General features: G+C 44.6%; 1 protein-coding gene across 9 annotated transcripts in view; it reads left to right on the forward strand.

Annotated features, from left to right (window-relative positions):
- ZNF462 (zinc finger protein 462) overlaps positions 1-27,268 on the forward strand; it is a 132,011-nt gene that overhangs the window by 6,275 nt on the left and 98,468 nt on the right. Inside the window, exon 1 of one of the 9 annotated variants that reach the window (XM_064490376.1) lies at positions 8,301-8,397. The exons of the other annotated variants lie outside the window; for them this stretch is intronic. The gene's annotated coding sequence lies outside the window, so the exon portion shown is untranslated. Of the gene's footprint in view, positions 1-8,300; positions 8,398-27,268 lie in introns of those variants that run through there. 9 annotated transcript variants of the gene reach the window in all.

Below are 27,268 nucleotides of genomic sequence, written 5' to 3' on the forward strand. Positions count from 1 at the left end.
TGCTCCCCTCTCCGGAGGGCGAGGCTGTCTGAGAAACTCTGAAAGCATAAACTGCTGGGGCGGGAGGATTGATTTTTGTTGAGTTGAGTGTAACACATCCGGGAACCCAGGGCTGAGCATGGTCGTTCGTAGAAGTGATGCGCTCCTGAGGCCAGCTTTGTTCGTGGGGCTTCCAGGCAAGTTTTTGCGCTCGGGTTTGTGTTTTTCTTCTCTCATTGTCCTCTCCTCTGTAGTTCTGTCATCTGGGACTGAGGCGTCCCTTTCAAATGCCCTCCTCTGGAAGTTGGTCTGGGTTGATTGCGACTTACCAGAGTGCCCACAATTGGACTCTGAGGATCTGTTTTGCAACGTGGTGAAGGTTGAAATTGGCTTCTTTCAGAGATGCCATTTTGTAATACTGATGAATGGCCGGCCAAGAGAGTGAAATCCAGTCGAAAATGATGACTGGTGCTTTTCCAGTGTTCAGGACTCATCCAAAAATGTGCCCTCTATGTAGCTTCTTGAGGCCCAATTCTCTTCTTGCAGACCAATGGCTAGCTATTTCCCAGGCCCCCATGTATGGGAAGTCATCCTTAAAATGACTTTTGAACAGCACGAGCAACGTGTAACCATGAGAAACATGGTGCTTTAAGAAGGGAGACAGTGGGCTTCCATTTCTGATTCCTCTTGGACAAGTGAAAGTAAGTTTGTGAAGAAGAAGAGTGATGTTTGGAAGTTTCCACATTTTCGAAGCTTCTTCCAAACTAAAGCATAAATTCTTAATCCGGGAGGCAGTCTAGAGAAGGTAGCGCGGGATGTGGACTTCTGGCAGAAACACAGTTAACGCTATAAACAGTTGGACCTCAGTGTGGCACTCCTCCAGATGAGTTGACTGTCGAAAATAAAATGTTCCAGAAGAACTGGGAGAACAGGAAAGAAGTTAAAACAGCATGGTTTGCATGCCAGTACTGAAGGAAGAAAAAAAAAAGTGCAGGGTGGGGTGGGGGGGCTGGCGGGGGTATTGGAGAGAAGATAATCCCAAATTGAACTGACTCTGGGATTTATAAAACCCAGGAGGAGACATTTCCAAGTGAGGGAGAATGGATTTTTATGAATCTAGGTTGCATTTGCAGTATATTAGGAAGCTCTTTTGAATCTTTTGTCCCCTTGAACTTTGTCTCCAGAGAACTGCACATGCTGATAAATAGAAAGTCAATTGGAAGCACTTTGGGTTTACATTTGCTGCTTGGAAATGCCATTTCTTCTTCTTTTTTTTTTTTTTTTTTAGATGGAGGTCCTGGGGATTGAACCCAGGGCCTTGTGCATGCTAAGCATGAGCTCTACCACTGAGCTCTGCCTTCCCCTCTATCTGTTTGGAAACGCTATTTTAAATGGTGTCTACTTTCTAAGGGAGCCTGTCCTTGTCAGATGATGCTTACGTAAGATTTTTAGGCGTGGGATGTGTAGCTCCAACACCAAGCAGGTTTTTTTCAGGGCTCGGAAGGAGGAGAGGTAGAGTACTGTGGGGTGCCAGTAATGGTCACCTGCAGATGCACTGTCTTAATTCTGATGAGTAGATGACTTGGTGTCTTCAAAGCATTCTTGCCTAACTCCTAGCTGGAGACATTTTTTCTTGAGTTATTCTTGGAGGGAAGGCTTCTTTTTGTGCCAGGTCATGGGTATTTTGGTATTGATTTCCTTGCTTTCATGTGTTTGCTTGTTTAGTTCACTGCGTGTTGCTTCTGGATATTAACCACGTGGGCCCGGTCTGTCCACAGCTTACCCCCAACTTCTTGCAAAGAGCGGAGCCTGCTCTTGAGGGTGCAGGGAAGGCGGGTAGGTGCTTATTTGTTCAACAAATAAATGCCTGATGATGAAGGCTGCTGAATTGAGGAAGTTACTTGCCAGGTTTTCGAGTAGACCTTTAACAAAAGAAAGATGGGGGAAATTCCACTAGGAACCAGTGGGTCCTGCTTAAAATGTTTTAGGATCACCTAATAGGAAATGAAGCATTTGGGCAAGATGAGAAAAGACTTACCTTTGTTTTTTGTTTTGTTTTTGGGGTGGAGGGGGGGGGATAATTATGTTGTTTGTTTATTTATTTAAATGGAGGTACTGGGGGACACACCACGCTGTACCTCTGAGCTGTACCCTCCTCCCGACTTACCTTTGGATTCAGATTGGTTTGAGCACAGAAGGAGCTGGAGGCCCAGGCGAGACGACTGTGTCAGAAGGAATTAAGCCCAGGATTTGTGGAGAGGCTTAGCTGCTACAGGGCCCAGCTGGGGAAGGCCAGACTCGCTCCCTAAGCCCTCGTCTGGCCAGTTGAACCAGAACGCGTGCTAAGGCCTTCACATTTTGGAATTCTCTTCCCTCTTCAGATTTAAGAAGGGAAAGTCAGTTCTCCTTCAGTTTTGCTCATGTCAGCTGAGTGCTTTTCTCTTGAGCTGGGAAATGCAGGGGGTGGGGGGGCAAGGGGGGAGGGGAAGGGGATGGGAGCTGGAGCTCCTCTGAGGGCACATTCTCCCTTTTAACACTACGAGTGTGTGCCGAGAACGTCGTACTGATTAGTCAGAAGCTAATTGTGCAGTGGCACGACGTGGGCTACTTCAAGGATGCTGGCCGCACAAAAGTTCCAGTACTCACCTGCCGATTAAGAAATGGGTTTCTAAACCATCTCATTTCTATTGCTAATGAAAAGCTTTGGAAGGCACCTGTGAATCAGCTCCAGCTGCTCTCGTGGTAGGGAAGTTAGGCCTTGAAAGGATACATGGATTAGCCCGTCAGAAAAGCAAACAGTAGCATCAGCACAAGTAGAAAATAGACAGGGTTGTTAAGCTAACAGAAAAGTAGGCTGCAGCATTGTCACCGCTGCGGTGGGAATTCGCTGGGAAGGAGAGGCGGCTCGGATGGGCGAAGGAGAAGAAGAGGGACAGGGGGATGATGGACAAGTCGAAATAGAAGAGGTCTGTCCACTGGGAAGAGCCCACCTACAGGAAGAAAGGCGTTGCTTTTACGAGAACAGTAAAGCAAGTGGAAACAGACCTTGTAATTTGGTCCGTATTGCGTGTGAAATATGAAGACCAGGGCTCAGACCCACAGTCTCTGGTCAGTTCTTACTGTAAGAAAGTCAGTTGGGCTCAGAAGGCAATGTATATGACTTAGGGGTTATAAATACGGCATTGCTGACCCAGGGCGGATGGAAACTTGAAGGATTTGGTTAAGTAGGCCTAGGCGGAGGTTTTCCTGGAGAAAGAAAGGAGTGGAGAATAGAGCGCAGCAGAAAATACCTGCATTATTAATGGGCTGAACATGCGATCGTCCTCTCTAAGGCTCTCCATAGAGCATCTTCACCTCAGCTCCGGGTATGAGCAGTGAGGACTGGAGATGTGCGTGTTTCAGAGGGGAAAGGGTGGACCATGATGACTACCTGCTGTCCAGTTTGGGATTAAGCCCTTTGCTGGAGCCTGGCATCACACGTTGGTCTGTCAGTCCAGTCCTGGCATTTTAAAATCCAAAATAAAAGCCAGTGGTCCAGAATGTTCAGCCGTTCTAATCCTGAGTTACATCATCCCTCTGTGTTGTGACCAGTTAGCCATCAAGCAGTCATCACTCAACCCAGACTGGACCTGATCTGGGGGTCCTCCATCGGGGGTAAAATTTGAACACTGGGTTAGAGGCTTCAAGATGGCCAAAAAGTGGATACCAGCCAGAGACCCTGTAATGATTTCAATCACAAGTGCCTAGTACCCGGAAACTTTTCAGTGGTTCGTATTTTAAGCGGTCTTCTCTGAAGACTGTTAATTAATATTGAATAATGACAACTGGGAAGGGGATCTGTAGGGAAGAGACCGTCTATTTCCATTTGAATGTCAGAGTTCAGCTGCAAGAACATGTCCCCCTCATTCTGCTGAGTATTGTCGCCTCCTGATGCTCTGTAAGAATACCTTCCAGAAGGAGATGAAATGTGATTGCTTCATCAGAAAATTCTGCCAGCTCCTCTATAGAGTGGGACTATCACATAAACCTTTAACAAAATGCTATTTCCCCTCTTGGAGTGACTCATAGTTAATATTAATACTCGACAACATTTTTTTTTTAACATTTCAAATGAACCAGGGACTGTTCCTGTGGTAGAGAAAACTGAGGCTTGGGGAGGTAAAGTAATTTACCCAAGTTCATGGAGCTGTGAAATGGGGAGCCAGGATGCACACACAGGGGGACTACCTCCTGGCTCTCAGCTGGTGGGAACTGGCCTTGGTTATTACTTAAGGATGCTAATAGCGTATGTTCCTCATGGTTTATCTCTTCCAGTTGCTTATGCCAGGAGTATATCCTGGTGTTCTGGAAGGAAATCTGAGCTTAATGGAAAATTAATTGTAATATATTAGTTGATGTGAGAGATACAACTTATGGTAATAGCTTGACAAAGTGTGTTTAACTAAAGAGTGCCCTCTCTTCGTTCGTCTGAGTTACAGAGGAGATGGGGGGGGGGAAGCCCAAGAGACCATGGAGGGGGAAATTTAGAGAATAAGTATTTTAAAATTGTACTGTATCAGGCTCAGTAGTGTAAGGTAGTCACACACGTGGATATTGAAAAAGCATCTTCCTGTTACAAGCAGAAAGATAATGCTGTGTGACTTTTTTTTTAAGTAGAGGGTGGTTCTTTTTTCTTTCTTAGGGCCTCTTTTGAAAGTCTCAGTGCCCTGTATTGGCTCTGGTAACTCTTAAGCACGAGAAATGTTTTCAGAAGCCACACAGACAGATTTGAAAATTAGTTCCACTGTCTAAGGGTCATTTTGGGAAAAGAGCGCAGATACTGTCCAAAGCATGGGTGCTAATAGCCCCCACGCCCTCCGGGATGACCATGTGCTCTGTTTAGATCATGGAGACATGATGAATGTTTTGGTTTTATTTGCCTCTCCCTGAAACATCACAGTACAGTAAGGAAGCTGTTGTTCAGGGATGACCACAAATGCCCTTAATAGAGTAACAAGCTGTACTAAGGGAGCTGGAGCAGGTCCAAATATCCCTACGATATCCAGGACAGTAGCTTTTCTGTAAGGCAGGCGGTCGAGCATCAGTTGCCCAGTAGACTACTTAACCTCCAGGCAAAGAGTGGTTGTTTTATAAAGTCTTAACTTTGCTATGATGTGTTCAGGTGATTGCCTGTCCCTCGACAGACTCAGTACCCAAAACCTGGGTAGGAGGATAAGCTTGTGTCCTGTGAGTGTTTCAGAGGAGGTTGTAAAGTTACCCATCTTTACCTGTCATCCACATCACTATCTACCAAACTCATCAAAACCATTGTTTTCTTAGACAAAGCCCTTTAATGGGAAAAAGGCTCAGAAAAAAAAAACTACTTAGTTGAATAGAGTAAAATTGAACTCTACCAAAGCCTGCGGTTCTGCGGGTGTAATTTCTTATATAAATTTTAACCTTAGCTATAGGGACTCTCTTTAACCTTAGCTTTTTATAGTGCCTAGCCATCTAAGAAGCTCCCTGAGCCCAGCCTGTCTCAAAGACTGGTCCTTAACATGTTTCTTAACTCTTCCTTTTAATTCTTTGAAGAGACGTCTACCCCAGGCTACCCTTAGGAGCTTTGCAGAAAGTGTAGGGGAATTGGGTCAACGTCTCTTTGTGGGTGCAGTGACATCCACTTGGGAAAGGACATTGAATTTGAGGATACACTCAACATGAGAGGCAGGATAGGAGAGGGAGCCTTAGGGCGTGTCCAAGGAGGCAAATGTTTAAAGTTTCTGTATTTAGGCGTGGGTGGGGGAATCCCCCCTTATACTGAAAAGAAAAGAAAGTCACTTCTTCAAAGACAGACTGCATTATTATGTGAAAAAGCACATTGCCTGGATCGCATAGAATAGCACGCGTTCAAGAAAGCAGACCTGTATCCTCACTCGTGTGGACATCCTCATCATTCTTTCCAGCTTTCCCCAGGGCATTGCCTCTCATCAGTCTTTTTGGGGGGCTGAGCAGTGAGGTCAGCTGCCCCTGAAATTCATCCCCACCCCTTGGTTGGCTCAGGTGCCCGAATCCCTCACTCCTTTTTCCTCTGACCAGTGGCTGTAGCTTGTTCATAATGAACGAACATCACCCATAGGTCCTGAAATTAGCAAGTGTTAAATGTTATGTGATTATTAGGGGGGAAACAAGATAATCTAGTCAGTGGGCTTAATTAAGTTGTGATTGCCCAATTGCTGCTTCATGATAATTATATTCATAACCCCGTTTCTAGACGTCAACTACAATTATCAAAATTGACCCCAGCACAGGTGAGTGCGAGCGATCTTCCTTGAAACAGCTTCTGAACGGTGCATTTCCAGTGTTCCCGCTACATTCCTCGTGGTCCTTTTTCCTTTCTTGGCCACCTTTCCATCATCTTTTTCCTCATGTTAGTCGAAAGGTGTGTGGCAGCATTTACCAGATGTGAATTGTGTTGTCCTAGGTCTTAGACTCACCTTGTCTGTGACCATGCACATTTTATATAGCTTGTGTTACTGTCTACAGAAAAATAAATTCCTAAGTTTTTTAAAGTTCAGATATGGATGAAAGGCATTCATAAAGCAGCAAATTGGAATCTCAAAGCCGAAAAACCCAAAATCGGCTAGATTTTTTTTTCCCTCGGTACGTGACACCTGTTCAGTAGATTTACTGTGATTCATTTGAATACATCTTTTACTTTATAAGGCATAGTCTTAGAATGAAAAAGAGTGTCATCTGTGTTTAAGATACTGCCTTGTCTACAGGATCATTAAGGTCTGAGGAGTATAGAATGAGGGCTTTTTAACTTTCTGTGACCCCCTCCTTTTTTCCAAATTCATGACATTTGCCGCTGATGTATTCTAGGAGAAAAAGAACACGTCACTGCGGGGGCCATCCTTTACTGTTATCTCTCAAACGAAGTCAGTGATTTCTAGGAAATATAAACAACAACCTGTATCAGAAGTGGATACGTCAGTGTGACACTGTGAATCACTGGGCCAGATTGTCACTTGGCAGCCTTCCCTTTCTGACATGCAGTTATAATGCAATTAAAATGTGCACACCATGGCTAAACTTCATTGCAGTTGAACTGTTTGAAGAACAATGAGGAACTCAGCTACTTTATCTATGGGAATATGGGTGTGTGTGTTTATGTGTTCACGGGTAAACTTCTTTAAGTGTGTAAATATATTTTAGATAGATAGACTCTCGCTGGGAGAAGGCACTTACTTTTTGCTGAAGCATCAGGCATGCAAATTTCTCAGAATTTCTGTGTGAACATGGAGTTCTTTGTGCTGGGGTCTTTTAGGAAAGTGGTGTGTAGTGGGTGGAGCATATTCTGGGTCTTGCACAATCACAGGATAAAATCTGTCTCTGTTCCTTCCTAGCTGTGTGGCCTTGAATAAATCACCTAACCTCTCTGTTCCAACGACATCCTACCCAATGAAATGGGGATAATGATATGAATCTGTAGAACTAGCATAAGGACTAAAATGTCTTATGTGTATAAGGGTTCTGGTTCATAATGGGCACTGGAAAAATGATAGTGTCTTTCTTTGTCACGGATAGAGAAACTGAGGTTGAGATCTGTTCGGAGGGCTTTACCAGATGTGAATTGTGTTGTCCTAGGTCTTAGACTCTGTGTTTTAATTTTGTGCCACGTCTGTCTTATCTGATGAGCAGTCCTTATTGCTGTCGTCCATTCGCAGGTAGACTTTTCCAGATTGTGAGCCTCTCGGCTGGCTGGCTGTGGGCCGCACAGCATTCCACACCTGCGTGTGTGTTCAGTAGGGGTTTGTAAACCACCTGAGGGTGGTGCCCTGTCCTCTTGGAAAAGGACATGACACCAAAGGCTATCCCCACTTTGCAGAGATATTCCCTGCAGCGCTGTGGGAATAATTTTTGATCAATGTGAACTTCTTTGAGCTTTTGGGAAGAAAGATACTACTCTTCCTCTTGCTTGGTATCGTTCTGGCAAAGATGATTCGTCTAAGAGCCCTGTATTTATTCAGCGAAAATCCCGGGGCCTGCTGTTTCATATAAAGGTTGATTGACTCTTTTATGGTTTTATTCGTATACGTAGCCCCGAGCCAGTTTGAGGGCTGTCCTGTGGCCTTGCTTGGAATTGCTTTGGTCTTCTCTGTGCAAATGTTTATTTTAATAGTCCATGTCCACTTGGTCTTACTAATGTACTGTAATATCAGATGCTTAGAGATCTCACGGGTAAGGAGGCTAATTTTAGAATGCCTTCAGGGTAGATGATATTTCAAAATGTGGAAGGGCGTGGGTAGGGCCTGACAGGACCTACCTAACCTTGTCTGCTCCAAGTCAGAAGAACATTCATTGGTGGCTCTTTGGTGGCAGCATGGTGGTGGCGGTGGCGGCGGCGGCGGCGATGTTGGTTGCAGAGGGGAAGAACGCGTAAGTGGTTCTTCGGTGACCCAGCGGAGTGATTTCTCACCTTTCAGAGCAGATGACCCACGAGGGCTTTTCTCTTTATTTTTATGTTTTGAACATTTCCAGAGAGACGAGGGGAATCTGCGGAATTTTTTTTTAATTCTGAAATAACCTTTTATAGTCGCCGCTTTAAAATTGTGGCCAGAGATATTTTAAGAGAGAAGAAGAAGAGAGCTTGCATTTATTTCTTTACCGGTGTTGAGATCTCTAGGTTGATCTCAAAGGAGGGATCTTTGGTCTCAAAGGGTGGACCCCAAAATGAAAGGAGTGGAGGTGGTCGTGGTTATAATAATGTGGAATGCCCTCAGTAAAATGAGAAATGCGGGAAGAAACAGCCGATGCTGTAACTGGGACTGACTAGGCTGCCAGGAAAGCTCTGAGAGTGGAAAGATTTTAACAGCTAGCTCTCAGGAAGGGTAGATTTGGGGATGCCACCTTCCCAGGTGTTGGATTCTTTAGAGATGGTAAGATCCTTCCTTATCTGCGACTACAAGGTGGTCGAAAAGTGATTGGCTTAACTTGTGTCAAGTTCCTAATGTGCTCCTAGCCTCAAGTTTATCTTGAAAATGGAATTCCGTCTGTGGTGAAGGCTGCTCAGAGGCATAATGTATGTAAAACACCCAGCACCCAGCCAAGTACTCAGTAAACGGCCACCTCTGCAAGTTTATTTGCAATGAGCCATTAGGGGCCATCCCCTGCCTCGGGTGCAGACAGCTTGCCCCTTGCCATTTATTTGCCGCCCGGCTTTATACTCCTAGTTAGTAGTTGGTTGTGGGATGATGATAGAGTCGGAAAGAATTTAGTGTCTTCGCTCTCATAAAACGTGTTTTATAGATGCTGTTATATTTAAGAAATATGTGCCCATTCATCTCTATTCATTCATCCAACATTTATTGAGCGCCCGGCGCGCCTGCCGTGTGCCCTAGGTGGTCGAACCCAGGGGAGGTGGGATCTCTCTTCCAGTTGAGATTGGGTCTTTGTTTCGGTAATTGGAGCGATTCTGATGGAGATGGCTGTCTTTAACCACATTTAAATGAGCCAGAGGGCGGTGAACCCTGGCTTGAGGCAGTGGGACGCAGATTCCTCTTCAGATGCGTGTTTCTGCATCTTTGTGTGTATATATTTACAGCATAATTTGCTAACCGTGTAGTTAATACTGCTGGGGTGCGGAATCTGGCAGATCATTTAAATATTTACTCCAAAATCTCTTGTTCTCTGTTGGTGTGAAGTAGAGTTTCCAGTTATTTTTAGGTCATTTTCATCTTAGCAACCCTGTTGGAGAGGAACCAGACACACTGCTGTAAACTGTCCCCACATTTTGATAGAATTTAATAAAGTCAAGTTGAATGGTTTGGTCCCTAGAGGCAAACAGACCATCTGGTTAGCAGAAGGGTTAGGTCGAGGATTGCTTGGCTGCTCAGAGGGCCACACACTGGCCCCGACACACTGGTAATATGTCCAGTGGCTGAATGCACCGAGCATGGAAATGGTGCTTTCAAGTCTGCCGAGCCAGCAGTTCTGTTACCACCGCTGTGACGCAGGAGATAATTCAGCTGGGCAGGCGGCAGCATGGGGGTGGATCTACAGTACAGGATGTGTAATGTCAACATGAAGGATTGGAGCTGGCAGAAGGAAGGGAAGCACTCATTTCGTGCCAGTGCAGGAAGCCTAGAGAGATGCTTGCCGGCCCCCTACCTCCCCTTTGCATCTCGTCCTCTTCTGGGTCTTCCCCATGATGTGTTAAATGATTACCTTGTGCACCGTCCATGGCAAAACTTCAGCTGATTTTCTGCCTCTTTTGGAACCCGTCAGCATAAACAGAGTGAACCACATTCCTTACCCATGGAGGATAGGCAAAGGCAGGAGTTCGCGGCACAGCCTGGGAGGAGGAGAGAGGGCTTTGGTTAGGCAGGAGTGTCTTTGCGCTGGAGATGGAATCCCATTGTACGTCCCTTTGTGTTCAGATTTGAGATCGGCCATCCGTTCAAAGGCTGCAATCATCCCGACACATTGTGCTGCAGCTGTGGACAGGAGAAGGCTGCAGAATGGTTCCAGGGATTCTGCAGAAGCTTGGCAATTACATAATTGCTATGTAACTGGAGAGACCATCAGGATGGTCGCGTTCTCCTGGAAAGAAAGCCTCTACAGTTGGAGGCGTAGATTGTTTTCCCTTGTGAAACCTGACAGCTGATGAGCAAGTACTTCAAGCCACCGGGCTGGGAGCGGGTCCTCTCACGGGCATGAGAGGGCACGAAATTCATAAGCACACTTGGCTGGACACTCAGTGGACTTCATAGCTGTGTTAAAGGGAGAGAGAAGGAGAGAGAGCAACTCACTGACTCTTGGACAAGTGGATTCTCATATCGGTTGATCATGCTATTTGACTTGTTTCCAGTATCTGGGACTGCGTTCTGTATGCATTCGAAGCATGGTCTTCCAGCCCCCCATTCCTAGGAAGGGTGCCCGTGGAGCTGCACTTGGACATTGGAGTTGCCCTCTGTTTCTGCTGCCTGCTCCGAAGGGTTTCACAGCCTCTCTTGAATGAACACTCCCAGATGCGGATCAGCGGAAGCCCTGCGAGGCCTGACTGTCATCAGCTGTTCCTAAACGCTGCAGTCCTCTCGGTGGCAGCCCCCGGGGGCAGTGCGTCGGCAGCCCCGGGGCTGGAGCAGACTGGACAGTTTGTCTGGGAAGACCTCACAGCGCAGGAATGAATCCCTTCTTTCAGCCACCTTACCACTTGTTTGCCCTCGTTGAGAAAATTTTGAGGTGGAGGTGGTTAAATGTAGGCACTGGGGTTGCATGAAACTGGTCAGAAACCCAGGCTCCAAGTTTCAGCAGATACGATGCAGTCACCTCAAATTAGCCACACCTCGTAACCTGAGTGAGGGCTTTCTGTTTGTTTTTGTTAAGGAGCTCTAAATTTCCGCAATCCTGCCTCTCTGGGTTGGGTTTCGTGGAGCTGGTAAGAGTAGAAAGAGTGGTTGTTGGGGTACATTTTTATTAATGGCCTAAATTGGACCTTTCATAACTGCGATATTCATCTGTGCTTCTCTGTGTAAATGTGTTTGTTGTCAGAACTTCAGTAGAAGGGAAAATTACACATGGTGGCTCCTTTGTGAATTAAAGAGGAGCAGCCAGCAGACAGTAGGAGGACTTGGGCTTCCAAAGTGGATTAGGTCCAGAGATTCCTAGACCTTTTACCTTTAGACCTCTGCTTTACTCTGTAGCCCCTAGGGTTTAATGCTGAGTTTGACGGATGCAAATAGTTTCTCTAAGAAGTTTGATTCCTATGAAACAATATTGGTGGGTTTTCAAGGAGCCGGCCTGTTTCAGACCTGAGCTTTTATTTTGGAGCAATCTGGAGGGGTATAGGATCTCCCGTGGTGACCCTTGCCTGCGTCATCCCAGGCCGGCCTTGGCATGCTCCAGCAGATGAGTAAGGGCGAGGGCAATTGGCAGGAGGACTGGCTGAGTTCATCTTGCTTCATATCTCAGGAACTGGCCTGACCTTGTTCCATCACTCGTGCTTGGGCACTCGGAGAAACACTGGACCATCTTTCAAGGGTCCTGGAGATTGTCTTGGGAGCGGTGTGCTCTCATACTGGAAAGGAACACGGGACTCTTAAGGTGGAGACCACATAGAAGGGAATCTTGCTATCAGTGTTGGGAGACCCGTGAAGACCTTGGCCTTGAGGGTCCTGGTATGTAGTGGAAAGAACATAGACCTCAGAGCCAGTGAGTAGCTGTGTGACCTTGAGTGAATGATTTCATCTCTGATCCTCAATTTCCTTATCTGGGGGGGAAAAAAAAACTCCTTTATAAGCTTCCTGTGGGGAATAAATAAGATCACAAATGTAAATCTCTGGTGCAGAGCCTGATAAATTGTGGCCACATAAAAAATGCAAATTCCCTTTTCTCCCATCCCTAAGTTTTTATAAAACACTTATTGTAGGCAGGGCACTGGTAAGCAGTGACTATCTGATTAGGAGTCAGAATACACTTGAGTTCACGTGAAATCCCCGTTAGGGGGGCTCCGTGAAGCTTGTAGTAGTGGTATTGATAAACATGTAATAACTTCTTGGCCTTAGGGGTGAGCAATATCTTTTATTATATAATGACTTTTAAGAGCCAGCATGCTCCTGCATGACTCCAAAATTTAGTAAAGGGGAAGAAAACTACCTTAACCTCTGTTTGCACTATCTTGAGCCTTCTGTAATAGATTATTTATTAAGTTCCTTAGGTGAGGTTCTGGTGTTTTTGTTTTGACTCTGGTTATACAACTAACTCCCTTAAAAGACAAAGCCGACATTTCCCAAGAATAGCACTGATGGGAGAGATCTGGGTATCCAGAATCCAAAAGACTGCATAATATCGGTGACTCTTACAAGCCTCTTTTATTGATGACGTCTAGCTCAGTGGGCCATTCCTTATGTCGGTGCTCAATGAAGTCTTGTTGATTGTTTTCAGGAAAAAAAGACCTTACTTCGTTAAAATTTAGCCCAATCAACTTTGAAGGCCAATCACTGGTTTGCCTCATGGTCAGTTACTGAATGGAACTCAACTAGAAGTTGCAGAAAAAGGCAGGCATGGGGTTCCCCTTTTTTCATCTCTGGATCAGTGCCGTGTTCAGTGCCTGAGGCAGATGTGCCTAGTCAATAGATAGAGGGTGAGTCAGTTAACCACGTGTAGCACTTTTTTAAAGGTCATATCGCGCCAAAATACCTGTTCCCTAAATACACCTAAGATTTCTGAAACCGAACATCGTCTCTCAGTTTCTTCTAAGCAGTGATTGCTACTGCAAATCTCACTAGACACCCAGCATTCAGCTTTAGTACGTGGAGATTTGGCCCGGACATTTATCATTTAAATATGAGTGTTAGTATACATTCTTAGGGGAAACTGCCCAACTCTACAATCTGTATTCAGTATGTTTTGGGAGTAACTGTCTAGATTGCAATCGAGGTTAAAGAAGCCAAGGAGAGTTTGACTATTGGTAGTTGCTGAAGGATACTGATTTGAGCATGACTGTTGACTAGTATGATCTTGAATGACCCTTCAGACCATTGTAAAGTTAGATTTCATAGAACTGAGTCTGGGAGGAGGGTATAGCTCAGTGGTGGAGTGGGTCCTGAGCATGCATGAGGTCCTGGGTTCAATCCCCGGTACTTCCACTTAAAAACAAAGAAACAAACAAAAGTGAATAAATAAATAAACCTAATCCCTCCCCCACCAAAGCCAAACATAGAATTGAGTCTGAAACTCTGAAACATTGGAGAGGACAAATTCCAACTGAGGTGTACTCAACAATTCAAGGCCACTGGTTATAGAGAAAACTCATTTGTAGTTTTAGCTGAAGAAAAAAAAAATGGAGACAGATCTTTTTCCCAGATTTTATTTGGCTTATAAAGTCTAAATGGATCATGGCCTGTATTTCATGGGGTCAACTGGTGGCATGGAAGCCTCAAGGAAGAGAGAAAAAAAAAGTTTTGGAAGGAAAAGCTGAATATGCAGTATTTCCTATCAATTTAACAGAATTGGAAGGGTGAAGCAATGGAGCCAGGACAATAGTCTCAGACTCTGAAGACGGTCAGGCAAGTTCAGAAAGTATGTGTCCTCCCCTTTGACTTCGGTTCTTGAGCATCTCAGTGGAAAGAGTTTTGTCCACTGAAAGTCTAGTATATACAGAAGCCTTCTAGGTATGAGATGACCTTGCAGCGTTAAAGAAACCCTTGGATCCTGTTAGTTCCAACCTCACTGAAGGACATATTCTGAAGAGCCAGCTCATTAAGCAAGCTTTTGAAGGGTGTGCGCTGCAGAGCAGTTTCCTGTTATTTGGTTAATGGTTGACCTAGTTCTATTGCCATATGCTTCCTGGAACGCATTCTAATATAAAGTATGTGTTAAAGCAAGACTAGGATAATAGCAGGAAAGTCACAGCCTCGCTCAAGCAGGGACCATATTAATGTGGGCCCAGTGGAAGTGTAATGGACAGAAAATGAAAAAGGCTTTTCTCTTCATGGCCCTCTTTCCTCATTCCGATTTCAGTCTCCACATGGCATCCCAGTTCATTCTCAGGGGTTGCGTTTTCCTTGGCATCTACGTTTTCAGTTCACTTCTTGTGCATGCTAAGCTAAGTCTGACGTTGAAGTACCCCGAGTAAAGTTGTTACTGCCAGGGAAGATGATGTCATTCGATGTGACTAATGAAAGGTACTTTTGTTTTTGTGTTATTATTTTTGTGTTGCCATCAAGGGATTAGTAGATCTTTTGGTCTGACGTTGGATGCACTCCAGTCTTAAGTGTGAGGTTCCTTTGACTTATTTATCGTTTTACCTGGAATCTGCAGCCTTGTTCACGGAGAGGGATCTGGGAGCCCACACAGCCACAGGGGCTGCTGAGCAAACTTTGCACCAGGCACACAGTATTTGTTTGAACAGCTTCAGAATGTGAAGAATCTGTGGGTCTCGTCTGCTAACTGCTGGATAGTTGGGTGGTAGTGAAGGAAACATTTCTCTTCATTGTTCATAAAGAAAATGTTTGAGGAATCCCAAGTGTGGGGGATCAGGTGGCATGGGGTGGACAGTTGTGTGTGTGTGTTGTTGTTGTTTTTCTTTAAATCACCATCCTTGTGATATGGAGCAGTGATTCCTGAACCAGGCTGATCTTCAGAACCATCCTGAGAACTTGCAAACAAAAAGGAGGTTATTAAAAATAGATTTTTCGCTTGAATCACAGGAGAGGGATTTAGTCGGTCTGGGGTGGGACCCTGGAATGCGTGTTCTAAGAAGCCAGATTTAGGAACTGCTGGTCTTGGGAATTCAGGATCATGAGGCTGGCAAGGAAGAAGCAGCCACTGTGCTTTAATGTCTCACACGCAGGAAGTAGGAAAAGGAAAAGAGATGCTGTCAGAACTTGGTATTTGTAGCTGCTAATAATTTGAACTATGGAATCAGCTTTCGTTTTTTCCTCCCCAGGAATTCAGTACCTCCAGGGCACCTTAAGGGTACAGTACACCAAGTGATTTAGGTTTGGGAAATGTCATCTCAGTGGCAGGCTACTTAACTATGCTCTACTTCCACCACCATCCCCCACTGCCCCATCCCCTCCCTCCTACCAAGGAGGCAACGTTTGCAGAATATCTGTCATTCATCCGTTCAATTGGATGCCATTCTTTTCATATTAATACCTTTGGCAGAAACAAAGAGAAGTTACATTATGTTGATTTCTATATACAGGGAAATTGCTACTGATCCACCCAATTAACTTCTGTTTTTTTTTTTTTTTTTTATTGTTGTTTTTTATTTTCCTATTAACAATAAAGAGATGCACTTGTTGACTGAGGACTTCTCCATATGGCTGGCTGCCTGCCTGCCTGTCCTGGTTTGAAGCTGTCGCCTCTGATATTGGGCCCCAGCTCACTGACCCATTTGTGAATCAGAATGACCTTGACTACAGGACCATTCTGATCTGGGGTCTAGTAATGTCCCTGAGAAGTAACAGATCTTCAGTGTGCGGTTAGTGGATGAATGAATGAGTGAAACAGCTAAGTAAACATGGCCCCTGAGAGAGAAGATGTAGCTTGAAGAGAAGAAGATTTCTCCCTCAAAACGATGTGTGTGGTCAACGTAACCTTTTTAGGATGTTTTCTGCATTAATCTCAACAAACAGGAAAATGACCCTGTTGCAAAACTGGACCCGTCAGACACTTAGGTTCCTGAGGAAAAAAGCAAGGAAATTATTTCTTTTCCTGATGTGTTGTTGTTCCCCTAAACAACTATCACCACCACTGCCCACCCCCAAAACCCTACACACCGAAAAGAATGGCTACAGAACACATTGTTAAAGATGTTTGATGTTCTTTCTCCATTCTTCCTCTGAACTTTAACGGTCCCATAGGGAGTGAGAAGAATGTTGTTTTAGAAGCGGCAGAGAAGAAAACAATCAAGGAGAAAGAAGAAAGTTGAGGAAATGTCTCTTCTTGACAGTAATCCGTTAGTAACTAACTGAAAACAGTGGTCATGGCCTGAGAACTCATGGTCATGTCCTTGGCATGCTCAGAAGCTCCAAGAATGGAAGATAGTCTCTTCAAAGTTATTTTGAGGAGTTGGACACTGCCTACCAGGCTTCTGATGCTTACCCAAGTTAAGAGGTTGAAGTGCCTCCAAGGCTTTAAGTAGCAGCGGGACATGTGATCTTGTTAACCCTGAGATGTTGCTGAGAAGTGACTCAGATCACTGTGGCAAACGATCCTGCCCTGTCCCAGCTGCCCCAGCAGAAATCAGCATTAGGTCACCCTTTAGGCATATGGTGCAGACCTCATGCCACCATCACGACTTTAGAACCAGGACAACATGGATTGACTCTCCTGCCCACGGAGACTGATGGTAAGGACCGCTGGGTGCTGTGGACCCATCTGATGCCTCAGCATTTCTGGTTCCTACCTCCATCCCTATCCGCTCCCCTCACATAAACCACCTGAAGAAAAGGGGCGGATGCCAGAGAGTCATGAGTTCTCGTAATGCTTTGCTCTTGGGATGTCTCCTTGTCTAGATAGACAGAGGCCTTTGTTTCCCCCAGGAAAAGGTAAAGTATGCTCAAGGTAGCCTGACAACTGTGTGATGCCTGTTTTGAGTAAAATAACAGACTTGAGCAGTTTGTGTTTTCCTAGGTAATCATCCAGAGGTAGCTCCTACCCAGGGAGCTGGTGTGTTGGCCTCAGCAGGAGAGGAGGTAGCCATGGGACATCACTGAATTTGTACAAAAGACATGGGGTGGGGTGGCCAGAAGGTGACTGAGGTGGTGACCTCGCCAGACTACTCTTGAAACTTTCTCTATCTTTTTCATGACTCCAGTCTGTGTGTGTAAATACAGAATTATTTTAAAGCTTGAAATGTCTTTCTGTTCAGCTCAGTGAACGTGTCCCTGTTTCGAAAGTTGATAATGACTCAAGGGTAGCCAGCTCGCAGGATTCAAGCCACTGCATGTTGGCAACGATACTGGATCCTAGTTTTATAAATAAAATGCTGGGGTGCCGCCTGCAGGATCCAGACGTAGTCTGTGAGCACATTTGAAATCTTGACCCCTGGGTACACAGCAGGTGTCAACTAGGAAAAGCAGGAGATAGGGTCCAGAAGGGAAGGAGTTCCTGTCACCCGCCATCAATGTCAAGTCGCTGGTTATACGCAAAGAAGTGAAATCTCAGGCTAGCATGGATCTGTGAAGTCATCCTGCCTGCCGGCTTCATTTTGCATCTCTGGAGAGGCTGCAGTGACTTGTCCAAAGTCCACAATGTAAGAAATTGGTTAAGGAAGCCTGGAATGGAATTTCAGTTTCCTGCCTTGGCCATCTCTGCTTATTTCACTACCACTCGTGCTGGCGAATAGCTTGGAGTTCTTGAGCCAATTTTGATTGATGGGTGGCGCCTGCCCAGAGCTCTGCTTTGCGGAGTCTGTGCCTTGTCTCATCTTGTTGGAAAAGAGCATGGAGATGAAGCAGAGGGTGCTGCGGGAGGCGGGGAGGGGACGTTGCGGGCAATGGCACTTCCCCATAGTTGCTGTCCCTTACAATTATGTGTTGGAAAGTCACAGACTTCCTCCCTCCCAAACGCTTTCTTACTTGGTGAAGACTTACTATTTCCAGTGCTTTAAAGCAAAGGGGAGGATATGTAGTCAGGAGGTGGCTCATTTAGGGAGCAGCTTATGCACGTGACTTACCCAAGGTCACCAGGTTGCTAAGTAGCACTTTGAAGCAGTGATAGGGATTTCACTGTGGTTTTTGTCCACTAGCCTCAAGAGCTCTTTCCGCTTGGTTCCTGTAAGTCTAACCCTGATACTGGGGATCTCTCAGCACCCTGTTCACTACCTGCTCTTCTCCCCTGTTCTTACACGTCGTCCACAGTTTGCCTTTTATTGCCATCCTGATCAGAGGGACCTCCCAGAACATCTGCATTAAATCTCTTCTCTTTGTAGATGATTCGGAAAGATAGAAACTTGCCCAGGGTCACACAGCTAAGCTGTAAAAGACAGGCTGGATCCCTGCTCTCCTGACCATCATTGCTCCAAGGTATTTCCTTAGAGGTTTTCTCACTGTTAATCACATGTGATTTTGAAACTAGAAGCAACCTTGGAGGTCATTTATTTAATCTCATTTCATGGCTGGAGAAATTGATTCCAAGATCAAGGACTTGCCCAAGGTAACTAAGTTGTTAAGTAGCACAAAACCCTCTAGATCTTGAAGAACAAAACCAAGCCTATGATGTACATGGTTTTTTCTGTACCTTCTCTCTCTCCTTTATTTTCATGAGAAAAACAAGCTGTTTATCACAAAATCCACCGGGGGGGGGGGGGCACGATTGCCTTGTCACATTCGAGTCTATAGATACTATGTAGTTAGAAAGATGAAACTGAATATGGGTGGCTTTTAGGAGTTACTCTTATGTCAGAGACGTAGTAAATTTAGAAGGAAAATTTTTTGATTGTAAATTTTTTTGTAATGTGACCCTTGCGAGATTTGAAATACAATTTTAGAACCCTTTTTGCTTCCAAAGAGAAACTGTTGTGAGGACTCATGATGGGTGTTGAGGTGCCTGACAGGTCAAAGAGTGCTGGCACTTTGTGATTGTCATGCGGCTCGGAAGAGGCGGTCTGTAAGTGCAACCTGTTTATCCGCAGGCGGTGGGGCACCCACCACCAGAACTCTGCCTTGGTTATCCCACGGAGGAGCAAAGTGAGTGTCATAATACTTGGCCTCGAATAGGGCAGCCTTTGGCGGGGAGGGAGCTCTGTTTCCCAGGCAGAGCAATTCATGAATGTGCAATTTGAGATGAATGCTGTTGGTAGCAACATAGCAAGGGCCCTGTGACTGCCCATGCAGGTGCATCCATTGGCCCCTCTTGGCTGGTCTGGAAAACAGAATTGAAGCCCTCTGATATTTTAGCATCTTCAGCCACAGATATTTCCTCTTCCGCAATGAATGCCACAGCTGTCTATCCCTCTCCCCACCATATGAGCCAATAAGGAGAGAAAGTTACCTAGATTTCTAAGAGATCTTGGTGTTTAAAAGAGTGTTAACTCACGGACCTCTTCGCAAGTAGGCGAGGGAGCCCACCTTGGAGCTTTTGCCCTCTGCTGGAACAATTCCTTTTGAAGCGGCACCGCTTTTAGAATCATCAATAAAAACGTTTTCTTTGCTCCTTCTGGAACCTCAGTCTAACCTTGAGCCTTCATTTTGGAAGATAATGATACAATTTCTGCCCCAAACTGGGAACAAACCCCTCTTAATTCCTTTCCCTCCCAGTCGTTTTCAGCAAAATGATCCCCTTTCACTTTAACAAAAAGATTCTCTTTCTAGCTTAAAATATTCCGGATATGCTGTAACTTGCCTTGGGGTCATAGCACATGTCTTCCAGGACTGATGAGTCTTGTCAGTTGCCCCAGGGTGAGAACTTTAATAAGCAAATTGCACACACCTGGTTTTGCAAAATATTGGCCTAATGGGGCACCTCGGTGGAAGTTAGCACTTCCAGTCCCTCTGTGCACACCCTTGTCCCCACCCCTTTTAAAAGAGAGGCCTCAGAAGTTGCTTTTGTCTTGTAAAACTTTCCTGTCTCTTGGCTCCCCTGTTGTGGTTGTTAACAAGCTCAGGTTGTGCCTGCTGGTGTCTTTTGGATTTGAAAGTAATGCCAGTGATGGGCGGTGGTGTCTGTACGGGGCAGTCTGGTTAAAAGGGAACAGGGCTGGCGAACTTGCTTTGCCAGACTGTGCAGCCCCCCGCCCTGCTCTTGGATTTGTGGCTGCCTTTGGTGTCTGCGCAGCCTTTCCCAGCTCTGGCTCTTCTTGGTTAGTTGAAGAAAGACAGCCTGGTTCCCTGATTGGGAATGCTAGACCCCAGACCTACTTGTCTTTCACTTTTACTCATTCATGTGATCATTCATTCAAATATTTATTGAGCATTTGTGCTGGACGTTGGAGATTCACACAAAGACCAGATCCTGTTTCCTAGATGCTCATGATCTAGCTGGTGTCTTCATCGCCAGTCGTCGGCAGGTGAAACCACGCCCCAAAGGTGCACTGGAGTGCATTTTCTTTGGCTTCTATGCTTTCTAATTGCTGAAGATAACCACCCCCCAATAAAGCTATTGGTCTTTCTTGTCATCCGTGCTTTCAGACATCTCGGAGAACCGAGGTGATCAGGACGCAGGATCACTTCCTTAAGTGGTGAGTGGCCCTGATGTATATCAGACTTACTAATGGGCATGACTCTTTCTTTAAATGCTTTATCCTCTCGACTAGATTCCGCATTGAATTCCATGTTCCTCCTTCCATCCTTCTCATAGGCCTACAGGATTCTTAGACTATGCTTTTTCTTAAGTGGTCAACCTATATATACACCATTGGTTGACATTCTGCATAAAGTTGATAAAGTCTGGTGATGGCATTTAGCTCTTTTGGCATTAAAAACCATATATAAGACTTTCCTGGCTTTGACTAGGCTATGGGTGACCTTACTCTTCAAATCTGTCGTCAGCCTGTGTTCCACCATCATTTGCGTGTATGTACCTCAGAAAGCCCAGTCATCCAACCAGCATGCCTGAAGTATCTCTTCCAGGAGCACTGGTGATCCTCTAGTCTCTTGGTTTGGAAGAGTTTCCCAAACATCTTTAGGGAAATTCTTTTCATCTACTTTCTAGAGTCCTTTTTTGGGGCATGTCAAAAGCTGAGCACACTGTATAGCACGTGAAACCATTCAGTTAAATATCCTGTCTACCTTCGTGGTTCTCTATGTCCATAACCATGCTTATACATTTGTTTCATTAGGCAGTTAGGCTAAACACCATCTGTGATGAGAAATAGTTAAGGTCTGTCCATATAGAGACACACTTCGGCTCACCTTCACCGTGTATGTGTGTCAGTGTCTCAGGTTGGCCCAGGGTGTCCAGATCAGAGGGCACAGGCTTTGATATGGAATTCCAGAGGTCACTCCCTACCTTCGTCTTCTACACCAAAGCTAATGTCAGTTGCATCACGCTGTGACATGAAACAATATTGCGTCGTAAGGAGTGCATAATGGACCGTGTTGTCCAATTATCATGAGATTACCAAATACTTTTGCCTGGGAACGTGCCAGCAATAGTGAAGCAAGAGATGCCACAAGCCACTCTCTCGTCTTGATTCCTAAAGACTGAACGGCATTCCTCATATCCGCTGCACCTTTCTGGTTGAGTAAAAGGACAAGGCAGCCTTTTTTTTTTTTTTTTTTTTTTTTTCTGGATTTTTAAGTTTTTGGACAAAGAACGTGGCTAGGACAGGAAATCAGGATTTTTTTTTAAAGCTAATTTGATGAGAATTAGTAAAAAGTCAAAAGGTGGGACAGAGACTACACAGGCTGGAACAGGAGATAATGGATTTCTAGGAAATGAGAGATTGATATATTTATAGTAATGAAGAAAAGTTCTTCCTGGAATAAAAATAGTGAAGAAGTCACAAAAAGAAGCCAGGAAAAAAAGGAAAAAAGAATGCATTTTCCTAGCACACAAACTCTGAAGCCCCTGCTTTTTTGTTACTGGAATTTCTGACATTTCTTGAAGTCTCCCACTTTCTTGATTTTTTAAAATCTAACCTTTCTTTCCCAAATCATCTTTATTCATCTCTGTGTTTTCCTTCTCCCTGAGTTATCTGTGTCCTCGGAAAGTTTAAAAACAAGTGGTGTTTTTTCCCTCATCTCTCTTGGCGGAGGCACACAATGGGCTGCCTTTCCCCTTTTCTGTGGAAAGAATGGAAACAGAGAAGGCAGCCAGCGGAGCTCCATACGGATTGACATTCCTTGCTTCTGCTTTTGAAGTTAAGATGGTCACGAGAGAGAAAAATATTGTCAGTTCCAAGCCTAAGAAAAGGACATTCCTTCCCGTCTTGGCACTCTTGTTTTCATGGTGTTGATTTCTCTCTGAATCGTCTTCAGCCCCATTAATCCGACACATCTGAAAATGAAATCACTTGTGTCCGTTCTTTTCTCCTCCACACCCTCGATTTATAGAGAAGGTGATGTTTTTCTTAGATTTCTCTGAAGTAGCTTACGATCTATTTCCCTGGCATTTTTTGGCTCTGGATGAGTTCCCATTGTTGATCAAGCCCATTCAAGAGAGTTTTCCAGACCCTCGAGAGACCCTTCCATGCATTCTGTTCTGTTAAACGAGGAAAAAATTTTAAAAAACAGAACACACAAACAAACAAAGTTCATTTTCACCTTGCGTTAGAGAAAGAAATCTCAGAGGAATCATTTTCCTTCCAGGAAGATTGGGGTTTGTAGGTTAAATTCCATGTTATACAAGTTCCCTGATGACAAGAAGCTTCGCAGATCAACGATCTTTCTTCAAAATGCGTTTCTCTGTTGAAAGAGGAGGGGATTCTATTTGAGGCTGTTGATTAAGACTTGAGGATGAGGTCTGAAATTGGTGGTGGCCCAAGGTCATTGGTAGAACTAATGGACCGTTTGAAAATTATTAGCAGCTGGTCTAATAGAGTGTAATAACCACAGCTGTGTGAGCAAAGCCACACACAAGGTATTTGGAATGTCCACTTTGAGGTCCTTTCCTATTGTTCTAGAATAATCCTGGCATCCATTTAACAAAAGTACAACTCAGACAGAAGATTAGGTAGCTTTATCCATGAGTGTGTAATTCAGGCTGTATTTGCCCTAGGTTTTGGACCATCTTTTTATTTTTATTTTTAAAATTCTGGCATCATTAAGCTTCTCACACAACCTGCACGTCCCCGTGTCCCACCCACTAACACCATGACTTGAGTCTCACAGTGTTTGAGAATTTTAATGGCTTGTCAAATAAGTTCTCTTTCTTTTCACCTAATTTTTTTTATTAAAAGATTTAATCATATCAGGATTTATGGGGTTTTATTTGCCAAACTCTGAGGCAGTGGAGAAAAAGACAACTGAAAGAGATGCTGTGCTTTCTGAAAAAACACCTTTTCTTAGAACACGGCGTCGGTTTCTGGTTTTATCCAACCGAATAGAGAAATGATTTGCTTAGATCTTGGCCTTCCTAGCTGGAGGCAGGTGCGCATGCGCACGCATGCACGTGTGCACATGTGAACATTTGCTCTGCAGAGAAACATGCCTGTTTTCCTCCATGTGTCATCGGTACCTTGAGATATTTTGTATTTGTAGCCCAGAAGCTTGACGGAAGAGAAATGCAGAGAGCATTCCACCCGTTAATGAATTCCACAGCCGTGAGTCACCCTGGTCCTGGGCTTCTTGCCTCTTTCCCCATCCTATTCCTGTTCTCAAAGTCAGAGGTCTGGATCTCCAGTTCCTAACTTTGGAACGAGGGGACATGGTAGGAGATGACACAGCTAACAGAGCAAGAGTCCTCACCTCATCTCAGAGCAAATTTCCAAAATACACTACTGAGGCACAGAAGTGTGGAAGTCACGGGTTTATCGTTGCCTTACATTGATTTGCAGAACTTTTTATAAATTAGACCGAGGGCTTTCAGGATACCGTATGTAAATTTGTTCTCCATCACAACTGCATGGAGCACATGTGCTCTCGGTGACCCTCAAAGATCAAGTAACTTCCCCAGAGTCACAGCTGGTTGAAAGCCAGGACAGAGTCCCAAACCTTGTCTTCTGACCAGGCCTTTCCAGTACACTCGGGATGACTCACTCACGAGTGACAAATGCTTTGCAGGCTTTTAAAGGAAGTTGGGGATGTTCAGGAGACATCCTCTAACCTTGTGAGGATGTATCATTGTGGAAGAAAATCACCATGCTCTTCACAGAATAGTCCTTCTCATAGCCAGTGGCCCAGATGGCTTGCTGTGGCTTATGTAGAATGGGTTTTAGTGATGATTAAAGATACGGTGAAGATTTGGAAAGATAGTAGATGCCCACTGATGTGAACAGTCCTGTCATCATATTTCCCTCTGCCTTTACTTCACTTAGAAGAGACGTACCTCAGCTCATCCCCAAACTGATGTGTTCCATTAGACTGATGGAGAAGGGGAAGGGGACATGCAGATGGTTCTCGAGAGGGCAGGCACTGCATTTTCAAAGGGTCAGAGGACCTGCTCTGCTGTCTAATCTTAACTATATTATTGTTCGGTGGATCCAGTTTTATTGTTGTTCCTATTCAGCACCTAGCTTATTACCTAGTTCCTAGTTGGACAGGAAAACAGAAGCGCAGACAGGTTAAGTAATTGGCACGTGGTCACATCTGTGGTAGGTGTCACTGCAGGGACGTGAACACAGGTCAGCTATGCTCTTTCCATTGTGCAATGCTGACTACAGACCTCTCTGACATTGTTGAGAAACAGGATACTGGTGTTTCTGGAGGACTGGCCAAGTCCATGAAAATAATGGCTAAGGGTTATTGGCAACAGACTCTGTGCCCAAATAATTTTTATGTATTACCTTATTAAATGCTTACTGTAATCCTATGAAATAGCACTACCATTTTTTAAAACCACTTTTTACAGTGAGGCAAGGGAGGCATAGAGAGGTTAAACAATTTACCAAGATCAGATGATTCGTAAGTGGCTACAAACTCTGGCCCGTGGGCTCTGAGCCAGTGCTCTTAACTACCATCTTGGGTGCTCCTAGGCAGCCAATTGAACCTGCCTTTGTTGACCGAAGATGTTTCTCAGCTGGATCTGGATTGTCACTGTGGCTGGTGCATTATGAAAATCACCAGCTTGACAATGTAGGCAGAGAGATTGTGCTTTGAGGAAGACCTGTGTATCTCTTATTAAAGAAGATATCAAGATATTATGTCAATAATCCGTGAAACTTATTGTGACAGACTCTTCTTGAATGGGAGAGGTCTCTAACTGGTTAGTCTTTATCGTAAGGAGAATGTGAAGGTCTTGTAAGGCCGTAAGCCAGGGAATGGATGTGATTAGGTTAGCATTCAAAAATCTCTCCCCTCCAGATGTTCATCTGCAGTAGGCGACTATGCCAAGGTGAATGCCAGTGAAAACTCTATTGAATTAGAACTTTGTTCAGAGGGACCCTTGAAGGTTGTCTAAGTTGACGTTCAGTACAGTGGCCCTGAGCCACGGGCGGCTCTTGAGTATTTGAAAGGTTCCTGGTCCAAATGAAGATGGTACTTTGAGTCTAAAATACATTGAATTTTGGAACTTAGTAAAAAAAAAAATGTAAAATATCTTATTAACGTGTGTTTGTATTTGTTATATGTTGAAATAATACTTTTGGATATATTAGGCTAAATAGCTTATAGTATTGAAATTACACGTGTTTTTGGCTGTTAGAACATTTTAAATTATTACATGGATGATTTGAATTATATTTCTTTCTGACATTGCTGGTCTGGGTAATTTCCTTGCTTTCTCATTAAATTGAAAAAAATATAAGGATACTACTGTTACCGTAGGTTGATGGACTATCTCTGAGTGCTGTCTGGTTAAAGGATTCCAACCTAAAGACTGTGGCTTGTTAAAGTTCTTGACTGATAATTCTACACCTTCATTGGCACTGTTGTTTTTTTTTAAAGTGCAGTTAAAAGTATAATTTTTCATCTATCACTGAAGAACTAACTGTTCTTGACATACATTAAAAAAAATTGAGCTTGGACTGCATCTCATTAGTTGCCCTGGATGGGTCAGAGAGTGGTGACCAGGTGATTAGATGGATTCCCCGAAAGAAAATTAGCTTTTGTCAATTCTCGCTTCTAAGTACTGTGTAGGTTTGACCACCTCCACCTCACCTCCAGGACATCTTCCTGGCCCAGGCCTCCTTTGTCTCATCCCTGGGCCATCTCAACAGCTGCTTTAGCAGCCTGTGTCTCACCACCCTCCCTTCCTTCCCTCCTCCCAGCCCCAGAAATCCTTTATAGAGCTGCCAAGATAATCTTGAGAGGACACAGCTTTCATGACATCCCATTCCCCTGATTAAGGCTGATAAGAGTTCCCTGTTGCTCTCCCAGTGAAGGGAGGGAGGGAGCGATCTGACATTTGAGACTCCATAGGTGTTATCTTATTTCATCCCTTGGAGGTGGATATTTTTAGTCCCATTATACAGGTGAGGAAGCAGTTCTGTATCTTGCCCGAGGTCAGGCGATAAAGCTGGATCCTAACTGCTAGGGTGAGAGCCCATTATCTTTCTTTGCTAAAACCTAGGCTGGTTCTCCTGACCCTGCTGGCTGCCTGGCTTTCAAGAACATTCATTATCAAGCCCACGGACCCACCATGTCCTTAGCTTTCCCAGCTGTTCTTGTCATCTTTGTACTTGGAAACTGTACCGTAACAATCCAGGCTTCATTATCAAGTGTTTGGAATTCTTCATTCTCTAAGTTTTTGGTTAGTTTCGTATATTTTTCGTATATTCGTGTATCTTCCACGAGAAAGAGCATGCCTTATAACTGCCTATTGTACCCCTGTGTTTCTTTTCTCCCAGGTCTAAAACCATACCAGCTACTCAGTAGTCACTCAAGTGTTCAATAAATGGATGATGTTGGCACATGGGAGCTGATGTGGGCTCAGCTGAAAATGATTTTTCTTTTAAATGAAGGCAGAGAGCTCCAGGTCAATGATTCCCTCTTCACCTGTCTGGATGGGTGATGTAATGGACCTTGGCAATGACAGGATGCTTCTAAGCCAGACTTGACCTCATTGAGTCTCAGATTTCCCACCTTATCTCAGTTGTGGGACAAGGTGGTCATGCCTGGTGTCCCATGTGTCTCCAGAGGGTAGTGGATTTTATTGCTTCTAATATTTCCTAGAGGGACATTTAAGATGCGTCTGTTTTGAGGTGTAAGATAAAATGCACAGTCCCTGGAGGGCAGTCTTTGTCTTCCTTGGGCTCCAT

This window comes from Camelus dromedarius, chromosome 10 (assembly GCF_036321535.1).
Source record: "Camelus dromedarius isolate mCamDro1 chromosome 10, mCamDro1.pat, whole genome shotgun sequence".
Classification (NCBI taxonomy): domain Eukaryota; kingdom Metazoa; phylum Chordata; class Mammalia; order Artiodactyla; family Camelidae; genus Camelus; species Camelus dromedarius.